The 12,858-nt window shown below is 56.5% G+C and overlaps 1 protein-coding gene across 1 annotated transcript in view; it reads right to left on the minus strand.

Moving 5' to 3' along the window:
• Positions 1 to 11,875, minus strand: part of SLC7A1 (solute carrier family 7 member 1) — a 32,415-nt gene extending 20,540 nt beyond the window's left edge. The window contains exons 1-2 of the mRNA XM_029048089.2: positions 11,821 to 11,875; positions 5,920 to 5,974 (exon numbers count right to left, since the gene is read on the minus strand). The gene's annotated coding sequence lies outside the window, so the exon portion shown is untranslated. The remainder of the gene's footprint in view (positions 1 to 5,919; positions 5,975 to 11,820) is intronic.
• Between the last annotated feature and the right edge of the window lie 983 nt (positions 11,876 to 12,858).

Here is a 12,858-nt window from a genome sequence, read left to right on the forward strand (position 1 = left end):
TTTCAGGTAAGGTAGTTGAAGCACCGAGAAGTGACGTGACTTACCCAAGGTCACCCGAGCTGACAAGTGGTGGAGCTGGGATCTCTAGACTGTAAGCTCATGATGGGCACGGAATGTGTCTGCTAATTCTGTTGTACTGCACTCTCCTTAGCGCTCAGTACAGTGCTCTGCATACCGGAAGCGTTCGATAAATACCTCGGATCGATTAGGAGCCAGGTCCGTCTGACTCCCGGTCTGTGCTCTGTCCACTAGCCAACCGCAGGCCTCCAGGGCCTCCGACCTGCCCTCCAGCCCCTCCTTCCCCAGGGAGCGGTATCAATCAATCGATCGGTGGCATCTATAGAGTGTCTGCCGTGTGCTGGGCGCTGGGCTAAGCACTCGGGAGAGGCCCAGAGAGTCAGCAGAGAAGGAGCCCGGCCCGGGCTGCCTCCCCGGCCTTGGTGTCAGTGATTAATCTCTGAGCCGTGACAATCCACCTGTCCCGCTTCACCAAGATCCCCAACCCCGTCACTCTTCTCAAAGAAAGCTTCTTTTGAGGAGCCATTTGGCCCCCTGGGATCCGGGCTGACCTCTTCTTCCTCACTGTCACAGGATGTTTGTCAGATCCCTCCCTTACACAGCTCAAACCGCCCCCCCCCCCCAAAACCAGCTGTTTGTTTTCCTACTGCGGTCCTTCATTGTCTAGATCGAAATCATAATCACAGGAACCACTTTAATTCCGCCGCTTGCCTTTCGTGTGACCTTGGAAAAAAAACCAATGGACTGGGCCTCAGTTTCCTCACCTTTAAAACGGGGATTCAAGACCGAGTCGCCCTCCATAGACTGTGGGAGTCAGGGGGTATGGAGACCATGACCAACCTATCTTCTATCGACCGGGGGGCCTTAGTACAGGGCCTGGGAAACAGAAGTGCATAACTGGTATTATGACGATAATAATCATGACTGTAATTCCACTTAATACTCAGGGGAAAAGAAAAAAAAAGAACGTGAAATTCTTCAAAAAATTAAAAATGCAATCTAGTCATTTACTCCGATAAGCAGCACTTGGCTTCTCAGACCGTTCTCGGACATGCTGCGGAACCCTGGGTAAGGATTTGGGATTTCATCATCAAATATTGATCACGGACAAGTCAGCCTCCGCTCCAAGGGCGGAGACGGGTTTGGGAGCCTGAATGTACCATCAGGACAAGAGCTCCGGTAAAGGAGGAACGCCGGGGAAGCGGGAAGAGAGAAGTAGCTGCCACAAAGGTTTGCCAGTCTGGGGGAGCTTAAGACAGGACAGCTGGGGAGACGGCCAGCCCAGGGTCCTTTCTCCCTCAAGCTCCCCATCAGTCAATACCTTTCACTGGGCACTTACTGTGTGGGGGACACTGTACTGAGCATTCCCTCACCCCCTGCCTGACTCTCTCCCCGTTGGCTGCTACTTAGTAATCACTTATTAGTCGCCAAACGCTGCGGGAGATCCAAGAGAATCAGATTGGACACAGTCCCTGTCCTAGAGGGGGAAGAGAAAGAGAGGGAGAGCAGGGACTGCCCTCCCGCCCTTTACAAAGGAGGAAACCGAGGCCCAGAGAGGTTCAGGGATTGGTACAAAGTCACCCAGCAGGGCAGGGGTTGAGCTGGGATTAGAAGCCAGAACTCCAGCCCCGGGCTCCTCCCACAGAGCAATAGGGCTGTTCTGATAATGCGTCAGCCACGGGGCTGCAGTCATTTGGGAGAGGTTTGGGTTGCCTTTTTTTTTTTTTTTAAACAGCATTTAAGTGCTTGGGCAAGTCACTTCACATCTCTATGCCTCAGTTTCCTTATCTGTCAAATGGGGATTAAGACTGGGAGCCCCAGGTGGAGCATGGCCTGTGTCCAACCTGATTATCTTGTAACTACACCAGGGCTCAGTACCGTGTCGGGCCCACGGTAACAAACCGTGGGAGGGCAGAGGCTGCCGGAACCCCCAGGCGGCGGCTGTCAATCAGAAGGGCTCCGAGGCCAGCCAAACACTCAAGGGCCCGCCCTGGCACCGCCACCCAACCACCGTCTGTGGCACGGAAGACCGCCTCCCTCGGTCCCACCGCCCCCGACGGCAAATCGGGGGCTGGCGAGGCGTGCCAGGGCCGGGGCGGGCTCGATGAGCGCTGATCCAACACGGGGCGGCCGTGTGAGCCGTCTCCCAGGGCCTGAACGTCTGCCCCGGGCAAATGCCAGTCGAGAGCGGGGCAGTACAGCCCAGGTATCGTTACCTTACGCGAACGCCGAGCCTCTCCACCTCCACTTCTAAATCCAGAGCGAGCGGCGCGCTGCCGCTCGGCTGGGCTCGGTGGCTGGGTTTGCCGAGCACGGTTCGGGCTACGGGGCGGCCAGGCCAACGGCCCCGCTCCCTCCTTCGTGGGCATCCAGTGGATCTCGGCGTGCTAGCCTGTGCGTCTTCCTGGCTCGATATACCGGGGGACTCTAAGATCCCAATCTTCCACCCTAACACACCCCCAGAACTTCACAGACAGACAAGTAGGTTTTCCACGCAGTGATTCAGAGATGGTAGTTCACGAGGCCCATCTACGCTATGCTAAACCCTGGGGTGGTCAGAGGACTACTGTGTCCCCGTCTGTTGGTCTAAAAGTAAGGGAGAGCAGTACCCATTTGACAGATGGGGAAACTGAGGGCCAGAGAGGTCAGTGACTTGCCCCAGGTCGCCTCGCTGGCCAGGGACAGAGCTGGGACTTGAACCCAGGTCTACCGACGTCCAGACTCCCGTTCCGTCCTCCCGGTACGGTGGCTGTTGACTGGCCACTGGCTTCCGAGGCAGGTGCAGGAGCCTGACAGACGACATCCTTGCTCCGTCAGCAACGGAATTCAGGTCCGATATTCTCAGTGAGAAATTCAAGTTAAAACTCACTCTTACGAGTCATATGACCAAAGAAATTGCGCAGAACCTAGTTCTATTTTTAAATTTCTGGATTAAAGAAAACAATAATTGGAATTTGGAGCAGAATCAAAATACACCGCAGGCCAGTGGCAGAGGTGGAATCAGATCTCGGGTTTCCTGCTTCCGAGATCCAAGGTCTCTTCCGCTGGGTCACGCTGCCTCAGTGTCTGTCCCGTAGCCAGTTCCATGTCCACCAACTGCATCCCATTCTCCCGAAGGCTTAGTTCTGTGCTCTGCACACAGTAAGCACTGGGACTGATTGTCTGCCTTCTCAATCTCACAAAGAAAACACAATAAACGTCACTCGGAGGACGGAGGACGGGAGGCTGCTGAAATTCTCGACTTATCCACCAGCCTTGAATGATTTGAATGATACGATAAGTGTATCCACTCTGATGTTTATAAAATTATGCTCCGGGGGGGTGGGGGGGGGGGATTTCTTAAGCATGATCCGATGACAATACTGTGACGTTGAGGGATTTTGAATGAAAAGCCCCAGTCAATTAAGTATTCTGGAATTCTGATTATAATCTTTTATAAACACGAGTGAAGGACAATGGCTAACTTCAAGACCGTGGGCTCTCAAGTGAGCTCCTCCACCCCCAGGCAGAATTCATCCTGCCCCCACCCCCATCCATGTCTGTAGTCAAGCAAGATGGCAGCCCCCAAAGGATAAAGCCATTCATCGCCCATGTTACCCAGAAACGGTCCCTCTAGGAGTCATGTCTGCCTCCCCTCAGAGCTTCCAAACACACAAATCCTTCCTGCCTCTCTGTACCCCTGCTCACAACTTACCCCTTGACCAGAACTTTCTCACCCATCCCTCCTTAAAAGTCCTCTAACAATCCCCCGGCCTCCAGGAAGTATTTATTCCCCAACCGGCGCCCTCGTTCAAGCCACCCCCGCCCCCTGCAATCCAGGCACCTGCTTATTTATCATTAATTTATTCACCCACTTGGGCTTATTTTGTCTGATCAACGCTCGCTCTTCGTTACCATCTCATTCAATTCCCTCGGGGCATCTTCCCATTAGACCGGAAGGTCTCCGAGGCGAGAGACGGCATCGCATCGTCCGGCCAACTGCCCCGAGCGGCTAGTGCTCCGCACGACAGGGCCGTGGAATCCTCGAACGTGACGGCCGATGTTGGTCAAAACCCATTTCGACCAAAGAAAACGACGCTGGCTTCGCCGAGTGTCTGGCACACTGCGTTCTGGAGGTGCTCCATAAATACCACTGCGTCTTGTCAGTCGGAGCGTTACACTCAAATTTCAACCTACTAAGAAACACCGCTGCTTTCCAAGTTTGATCGCGGTTGAGAATCACAGCTCTGCCCTCTCGGCCCAAATATTCGTTTCTCGGATTCCTCCTTCCCCAGACTTCTGTTTTGATTTAATTTTAAGAGAAGGGTTCTATTCCTATCTCAACAGAAAAAGCTGGAGCGGTTTTAAGGAAGTAATTGGAGATTGATATGCCTGAGTACTCCAGAACTTTCACAGTGGGAAATCTGCACAAGCACCTATTTTTCCAAGTTCCCGAGGGGTCGACTCAGGTCAGAGCTAACGCACCCCGGGCCAACGTGGGTTAACGAAGACGGGCCGTGCCGTGCAAACCCAACAGCTTTCTCGGACACAAAATTTCCCATTTAGTAGATTATGGGAATATGACCGTTGGGGTAACTAAATTACAGAACGGCGAATGTCGACAGAAATGCCAAGAAGCGTGCAACGTAAATGGGACGGCCCCGCCCGCTGACTTCTGCAGACTTGGGCCACGCCACTGACAGGAACTACAGGTCGGAAAGCAGTCGTTAATGGTATTTACTGAGCGCAGTGCACTGTACTAAGTGCCTGGGAGAGCCAAAAGAAGTTTGAGACAAGTTTCCTGGTCACGGGGAGCTCGCTGGGCCGGCGGGCCCACCGTCTCCCCTGTAATCCCTCGGTCCAGTGCTCTGTACATAGGAAGCGCTCAATAAATATCACTGACTGATTAAGAACAGGGAACAAACGGGAACACCGAAATCTCACGGCCACCGGGAAGCGTGAGCCGGCAGAATTAAGAGGGCAGAGAACGAAAGGCTGGACAGCAGAAATTCCTTCAGTAATTTCAAGGACGACGGTGCCCCTCCACTGCCGAGATTGGAAAAAGCCATTTTACAGAAGAGAGCTGGGATCAATCAGGGGAGTGTGTCCCGACCACAATCCAGCTTGAGGGGGGAGGGGGGGCTCTGTTTGACTCCCACCCCACAGGGTGGGCTACTCTTCTGGACTGTCGGCACCGCTCCTTAACCGCTCTGAGCCTCAGTTTCCCCATCTGGACATCAGGTGAGAACCAGGCCAACCGGAGACAGATGCTTCCATCAACCTGGCCGCTAAAACTCCCTGCCGAATTACAACGGATCAGGTGACGCGGGGTCACGTTCTCTGCGCCTGTTAAAAACACTGCCATTTCAGCCCAGGGCATTTTCAAACATTTTCAACCCCGCCGAGCGCACACACAAAAGAGACAGAATGAAGTTAAGAGAGAGGGTAACCCGAAGCGCGCCTCTCCGGGGCCGGTGCGGCAGGACCCCGGACCTCGGTGACCATCTCACCCGACGCGGCCGTCCCGACGGGTTCGGCGGTCCCGCTCAGTTCGGCTGGCGGCCGGCTCCCAGCATTCGCCGTGTACCTCTTTCGAGGTGGACGCGGCGAGGCCCTGCTTATAAGCTCCATCCCCCTTTGATCCGGGAGCGCATTGTTGGCAAGGAACAAGAAGTTTTCTTTTCAGTTTCCCTTCTTTTCAGGAAAGGAAACGTTGGGACTTCAAAAGGTCCCTTTGAAGAGCCCCACCTCAAGGGGCCTGCCCCGGGAGGGGGTCCCGGCGGGTTTGGGGTGGGCAGGGCAGGCAAGCGGGTGCCCCCCTCTCCCGGAGGTGGGGGGGAGGAGGCGAGGGGGGGTAGGACTGGCAGGCCAGCATCCTTACATTCAGGAGCCGAGCAAGAGGGGAAAATAAATCAAACCAACCGGATGAGACTGGGCGCTTCGAATCCGAGGCTCTCCGAGTCTCCTCTCCCGATACCTAAGGGGCAAAAACAGCAGAAGGGGAGTGAAAATCAAGTCGAGGGAGATCGGGCCGCTTTCCCGAGAGCAGCTGAAGGGGCCGGGCCTCCTCTGCCGCCTTCCCGGCCAGGAGAGCGAGTCCATGCTAGACCGCGAGCTCGAGGGCGGGGAGCGTCTTAACCATCCTTGGAAGAGTGCGGAGTTTCCAGGGGCCTGGGTGGGGCGAGCACAAGGTATTTCTGGACATCTTACAAACCCAACTCTCGGTTTACAACCACCCTCCCCCGGAGAGAGGCCCTCTCCGGGCCTGAACGGGCGGCCGCCGTCCTGCCCCGAGTTCTCATCTATTTGAAAGCGGGGAGCGGATGCGGAGTTACCGCCGTGGCCGGGGAAGGGGGCGTTGCCTTGGGGAAGACCCCCGGCAATGCAGGACGGGCCGAGCCCCTGCCCCCCTGACCGAGCTGGGACCTCTGGGGGAAGGAAGTGTTCTGCCAGACGAGTGGGGGAAGACCGGCCCCTCGGGTGAGCGTGAGCACACGAGGCCGCTGGGAAATCAAGAGTAGGACCCCGAGGGCTCTGGGAAATCGAGCCTAACAGAGGGGGAATGGGGCCGTAGCTCCCCCCCTGCTCAAGAACCCTCCTCTCTTCCACCTCCCCCAACCCCTGAACGGGAAACCTCTCCGGGGAGAGGTGGGGCCCGGCACCACCCCCGCCCCCCTCCTCTTCCGGGCATGCGTGGGATCGGGAGTCAGACAACTGTATTTACTGAGCGCTTACTGTACGCGGAGCACCGTACTGAGCGCCTGGGAGGGTGCACCATAACGGAGTCGGCAGGCACGTTCCCTGCCCACATGGGGCTCCCGGTCTAGAGGGGGAGACGGACGCTGGTATAATAAATTACAAGTACGGCCGTAAGCGCTCGGGAACTGGGAAGCGGGGGGAGGCGAATGAGGGAGCAGATAAGGGCAATGGAGAAAGGAGTGGGAGAAAAGGAAGTGAGCGCTCAGTCAGGGAAGGCTGCTTGGCAATAAGGCTTTGAAGGTGGGGAAAGTGAGTGTCTCTTCTAGGCCAGAGACAGGACGTGGGCGAGAGGTCGGCGGTGAGACAGATGAGATCAAGGTGAGGAGGTTGGCACTGGAGAAGCGAGCGCGTGGGCCGGGCTGAAGCAAGAGAGCAGCGAGGTGAGGTAAGAGGAGGAGAGGTGATCGAGTGCTTTAAAGCCAGTGGTAAGGAATTTCTATCTGACGCAGAGGCGGGTGGGCAATCGCCGGAGGTTCCCGAGGAGTGGGAAGACGTGGCCTGGCTGTTTTGGAAGAAAAATGATGCCGGCAGCAGAGTGAAGTATGGACTGGAGACGGGAGACACGAAGGTCAGCAAGGAAGCCGATACAGCAATCGAGGTGCAGCAGGGTACGCGAGCGTATTAACGTTGCGGCAGAGTGGAGGGGGAGGGCGGCTTTTAGCGATGTCGCGAAGGCTGAAACCAACGGGGTTTAGCGATGGTGGGTTGAACGAGAGGCGGGAGTCAAGGGTAACGCCTCGTGAGGTGCCGTCTACAGCGATGGGACAGTCGGGGACGACAGGGTTTGGGCGGGAAGATGAGGAACTCTGTTTTGGACACGGTAAGTTTGAGGTGACGGGCGGGACATCCCGGTAGAGATGTCTCGAAGACGGGAGGAAATGAGAGACTGCAGGGAGGGAGAAGGATCAGAGTCGGGTGTTAGCCGCAGAGAGGTGAGGGTTGAAGCCACGGGAGCGAATGGGTTCTCCGAGGGAGTGGGTGTAGATGGAAAACTGAAAGGGGACCCAGGACTGAACCTTGAGGGATGCCCAGTTGGCGGGGAGAGGCAGAGGGGGGTCACCCCGGAGTTCTGTCTCCCACAGCACTGGGATGAGCAGCGTGGCTGGAGAAGCGGCGTGGCTTAGCGGAAAGACCACTGGTTTGGGAGTCAGAGGTCGTGGGTTCTAATCCCGGCTCTGCCACTTATCAGTTGTGTGTCTCTGGGAGAGCCACTTAACTTCTCTGTGCCTCAGTTACCTCATCTGTAAAATGGGGATTAAGACTGTGAGCCCCAAGTGGGACAACCTGATTACCTTGTATCTACCTCAGGAGCTTAGAACGGGGCTTGGCACACAGTAGACACTTTACAAATACCATCATTATTATGAGCAGTGGAGCAAGGGGTATTTTGGGGGGGGGTTTTGGGGGGGGGGGGTGGGGGTTAACATGCCCCAATCTCAGTCTCCTCTCTCCCAGCCTACCTGGGTAGAGAGCTCTACCCGGATAGGTGGTCCTGGAGCATGGCCGAGGACCCCCTTGGAAGTGTGCCCGGCGTGTTTACTGTGGTATTGTACTCTCTCAAGTGCTTAGCACAGTGCTCTGCACACAGTAAGTGCTCAATAAATACGACTGAATTGAATGAATGACTCCGACACCAGTCCCCTCCAAGGGGGCGTTTTCTCCATGCGCTTTGGAGAGTGCACTGCTGGGGAAGAGAACCCGAGCCGGAAGGAAAGCTGGACACCAGGTCACGGGGTCGCTCGGCGCGTGTGCCCCTAGACAGCAAGTTTACCTTAACGTGGGGTTCTTTGAGCCCGCCGCCCTCGTGTTATAGGAGAACTGACCGTCAGACCTTCCTGTCGCACCTACGAGCCACTTCACTCTCCGAAGCAGCACCTTCAACCACAAAGGTTGGCCACAAGGCTTTAAGACTAGGGAGAGAAATAGAGTGGGGAATGGGAAAATAATCTCCCCGCTCTCTTTCCGTTTCAAATACAACAGAAATGCCAATTTGCGTTGGATGAGATCAAGCGTCTCCACCAGACACACTCAGGCGAAGAAAACAGTCACTAAAGGACTGGTCCAGGATGGGTAGAATAGAGCAGACCCGGAGAACTTCCAACCAATCACATTTATCCTATTTATTGAGCACTTACTGCTTTTTTCTATGATTATCTATTAAGCTTTACTACGTGTCAAAAACTGTAGGAGGGAGAATCAATCTACCAGGCATTCCCAGTTTACAGGTGAGGAAATTCAGGCACAGAAGTGACTTTCCCAAGGTCACACAGCAAGCTATTGGCACAGGCTGGACTAGAACGCAAGTCTTTCGGACTCCCAGGCCTGTGCTCTTGCCACTAGGCCACCCCGCTTCTTCTTACTGTGGGCAGAGCAGTGTACTAAGCGCTTGGGAGAGTGCAATGTAACAGAGTTAGCAGACACGTTTCTTGCCCGGATTCTTGAAATTCCACAAAGCCCTCCACCAACCTGTGGGTCCCCGGACCAGAGGCACCATACTCGTCGACGACATAAATCCTTTGGGGTTAGGAACTATACATTTCTGTTCTCTTTCAGGCGGTACGAGGGTGCAAGGCCACTCAACAACAAACACTTCAGAGTCAAGCTCCTGATGAAACCGTTCCCGTTCCCAGGCAAAAATAAAAAAATGCGAGCAGCAGTGTGGGCTAACGGAAAGAGCACAGGCCTGGAAGGCGGAAGGACCGGGGTACTAGTCCTGGTCCCGCCTCGTCCGCTCTGGGACCTTGGGCAAGTTACTTTACTTCTCTGGGCCTCAGTTACCTCACCTGTAAAATGGGGATTAAGACCGGGATTCCCACGACACAGGGACTGTGCCCAACCAGATGACCTGGCATCTACTCCTGGGTTTAGCAGAGTGCCCAGCTCATAGTAAGCGCTTATTAAACAAAAGCACCTGCCCTGCTTCCCCCGAAAAACACCCCGACATACCCACTTCCTAACCTAATCATATCAAACGTGTCTGATCCCCAATCCTCCTTCCAGACTACTTTTAACCGTGTCTTGAAAAGAATCCTAAATTCCGACGTCACGCTCACGCCCTGTTCACGTTCATCCCGTGGCGGCTTTTAACCGCCATGGTGGGACATCAGCGTTTTGGTTTCTAGAGCAGGGAGGGGGGCCACCACAGACACGATCCCGAGAGTCGCCGAGAGTCACCCCGGGAACGTCACGGGAAGGCGCGGAGGGTCTTTTATCCGAGCGGCCCCGTGGGTGGGATGTTTTACTTTATGATACCGTACGAATCTATTCAACGCATCCCCTGCTGCGACTGTGGACAACACAGAAATCACAACGAGACGGTGGGAAGGAGGGACGCAGGTGGACCGGGCTCCCGTCGTCCGTTTGCTGGAAAGTGACCGGCCCTCGGGCGGCCGGGCAGGAGTGACTAACACACGTTGGCTGTTGGCAGCCCCGCTCGGCTTCCCTCCTCCGGCCTGTAGAGAAATGGGGAAGCGGTGGCGGCCACGAGGCGAGGCCTGTCCCGTTCGGGTCGGCGGGGCTTTCCGGGGAGGGGGCGGCCCTTCCTGCGGGCGGGCGGGGGCGGCTGCCGGGCCTCCGTGGGGTAGTCTGGGGTGGTCCGGGCGTCGCGTGACCCCGGGGCCTGGCCGGGGAGGCTGTCCACATGGTGAGAGGGGAGGAAGGGGGGCGGCCGGCCTTATGGTGAGAGGGGAAGACGGGGAGGGGAAGAGAGCTGTCCTTATGACAAAAGGGGGAGGTGAAGGGGTTATCCAGGTAAAGGTGAGATTGGGGGCGGGGGGTATCCAGGAGGTTCAAAGTGAGATTAGTGTGGGGGGGGTCTCCTTATGGTAAAAGGTGAGATGGGGGGAAGCTCTCTTTATGGTAAAAGGTGAGATGGGGGGGTCTTTATGGTAAGAGGTGAGTTGGGGGGGGGCTCGATATGGTAAAAGGTGAGATGGGGGGGCTCTCTTAAGGTAAAAGGTGAGATTAGGGGGGCTCTCTTTATGGTAAAAGGTGAGATGGGGGGTCTTTATGGTAAGAGGTGAGATTAGGGGGGGCTCTCTTAAGGTAAAAGGTGAGATTAGGGGTGCTCTCTTTATGGTAAAAGGTGAGATGGGGGGGGTCTTTATGGTAAGAGGTGAGTTGGGGGGGGCTCGATATGGTAAAAGGTGAGATTGGGGGGCTCTCCTTAGGGTAAAAGGTGAGATGGGGGGGGTGTCCAGACGGTTAAAGGTGAGATTTGGGGGGGGGGGGCTCTCTTTATAGTAAGAGGTGAGACTGGGGGGGCTCTCTATGGTAAAAGGTGAGATTGGGGGGGCCTCTCTTTATGGTAAAAGGTGAGATGTGGTAAAAGGTGAGATTGGGGGGCTCTCCTTAGGGTAAAAGGTGAGATGGGGGGGGGGGTGTCCAGACGGTTAAAGGTGAGATTTGGGGGGGGGGGGTATTCTTTATAGTAAGAGGTGAGACTGGGGGGGGCTCTCTATGGTAAAAGGTGAGATTGGGGGGGCTCTCTTTATGGTGAAAGGTGAGATGAGGGGGGCCAGTTGGTTAAAGGTGAGATGGAGGGGGCTCTATGGTAAAAGGTGATATGCGGGGGAGGGGTCCAGATGGCTAAAGATGAGATGGGGGCGGGGGGCTCTAGGGCAAAAGGTGAAGCTGAAGGGGATATAACCAGGTGGTTAAAGGTGAGATGGGGGGGGGGGGGGAATCCACGTGGTTAAAAGTGATAAACACCCAGATACTGAAGGTGAAATGGGGGCGGGGGGGGGGGGAATCCCGGAGGTGAAAGGTGAAGCTAGGAGGTTAAAGTTGAGTTGGGGGGGGGAGGGAAGAAACTCCCTTTAGGGTGAAAGGTGAGGATGCGGGGTCAGCCAGATGGACGGAGCTGAGGCCGGGGGGGGGGGGGTGGTTCGGGGGGTTGTCCTTCAGCTCAAGCTGTGTGATGGGGGGGGGGAGAGGGGGCCCAGCGCTTTGCAGAGAGTTAAGCGCCGAGGAGAGAGTACTCAAGGGGGGGGGGGGGTGTTGCATCATGCAGCGGGCGGGGAGAGGCGCCGGCGGACAGGAGGACAGGAGGACGCGGACACTCACCGTGCGTTGGGCTTGGCGGGGAAGGCTCGGGGTGCGAGGTTTCGGGGGGTTTCGGGGGGCTTTTGGGGGGGGGGGGGGGCGGCGGCGGCGGCTGGTCCTGCTCGGCCCTCGTGGCCTCAGAAGCGCGGGATTCTGGGAGGGCGGAGGGGGGAGGCGCGCGCGCGCCCCGGGCGGGGGGGGGGGCGCGCATGCGCGTTGCCATGGCAGCGCGGCGGGCTGGGGAGGGGGGTCCCCCGCGCCTGCGCGTTGCCATGGCAGCGGGGCCTCCGGGCCCGTCCCCCTCCCGAAAGGCGGGCAGGGGCTGAAGCGCTCGCTGTGATCCCTGGCACTTGTTCAGCGCTGACCATGTGCAGAGCACTGGTCTAAGCGTTGGGGGGGGGGGGGGGGAGACAGGATCCTCTCTTAGGGTAAAAAGTGGGGGGGGGGGAGGCAGCGTGGCTCAGTGGAAAGAGCCTGGGTTTGGGAGTCAGAGGTCATGGGTTAATAACGTTGGTATTGGTTAAGCGCTTACTATGTGCCGAGCACTGTTCTAAGCACTGGGGGAGACACAGGGGAATCAGGTCGTCTCACGTGGGGCTCACGGTCTTCATCCCCATTTTCCAGATGAGGGGACTGAGGCCCAGAGAATAACAATAATGTGGGTATTTGTTAAGCGCTTACTATGTGCCGAGCACTGTTCTAAGCGCTGGGGGAGACACAGGGGAATCAGGTCGTCCCACGTGGGGCTCACGGTCTTCATCCCCATTTTCCAGATGAGGGAACTGAGGCCCAGAGAATAACAATAATGTGGGTATTTGTTAAGCGCTTACTATGTGCCGAGCACTGTTCTAAGCGCTGGGGGAGACACAGGGGAATCAGGTCGTCTCACGTGGGGCTCACGGTCTTCATCCCCATTTTACAGATGAGGGAACTGAGGCCCAGAGAAGTTAAGGGACTCGCCCACGGTCACCCAGCTGACCAGCGGCAGAGCCGGGATTTGAACCCATGACCTCTGACTCCAAAGCCCGTGCTCTTTCCACTGAGCCATGCTGCTTGGGT

The sequence above is a fragment of the Ornithorhynchus anatinus genome, chromosome 20 (genome assembly GCF_004115215.2).
Source record: "Ornithorhynchus anatinus isolate Pmale09 chromosome 20, mOrnAna1.pri.v4, whole genome shotgun sequence".
Lineage (NCBI taxonomy): Eukaryota > Metazoa > Chordata > Mammalia > Monotremata > Ornithorhynchidae > Ornithorhynchus > Ornithorhynchus anatinus.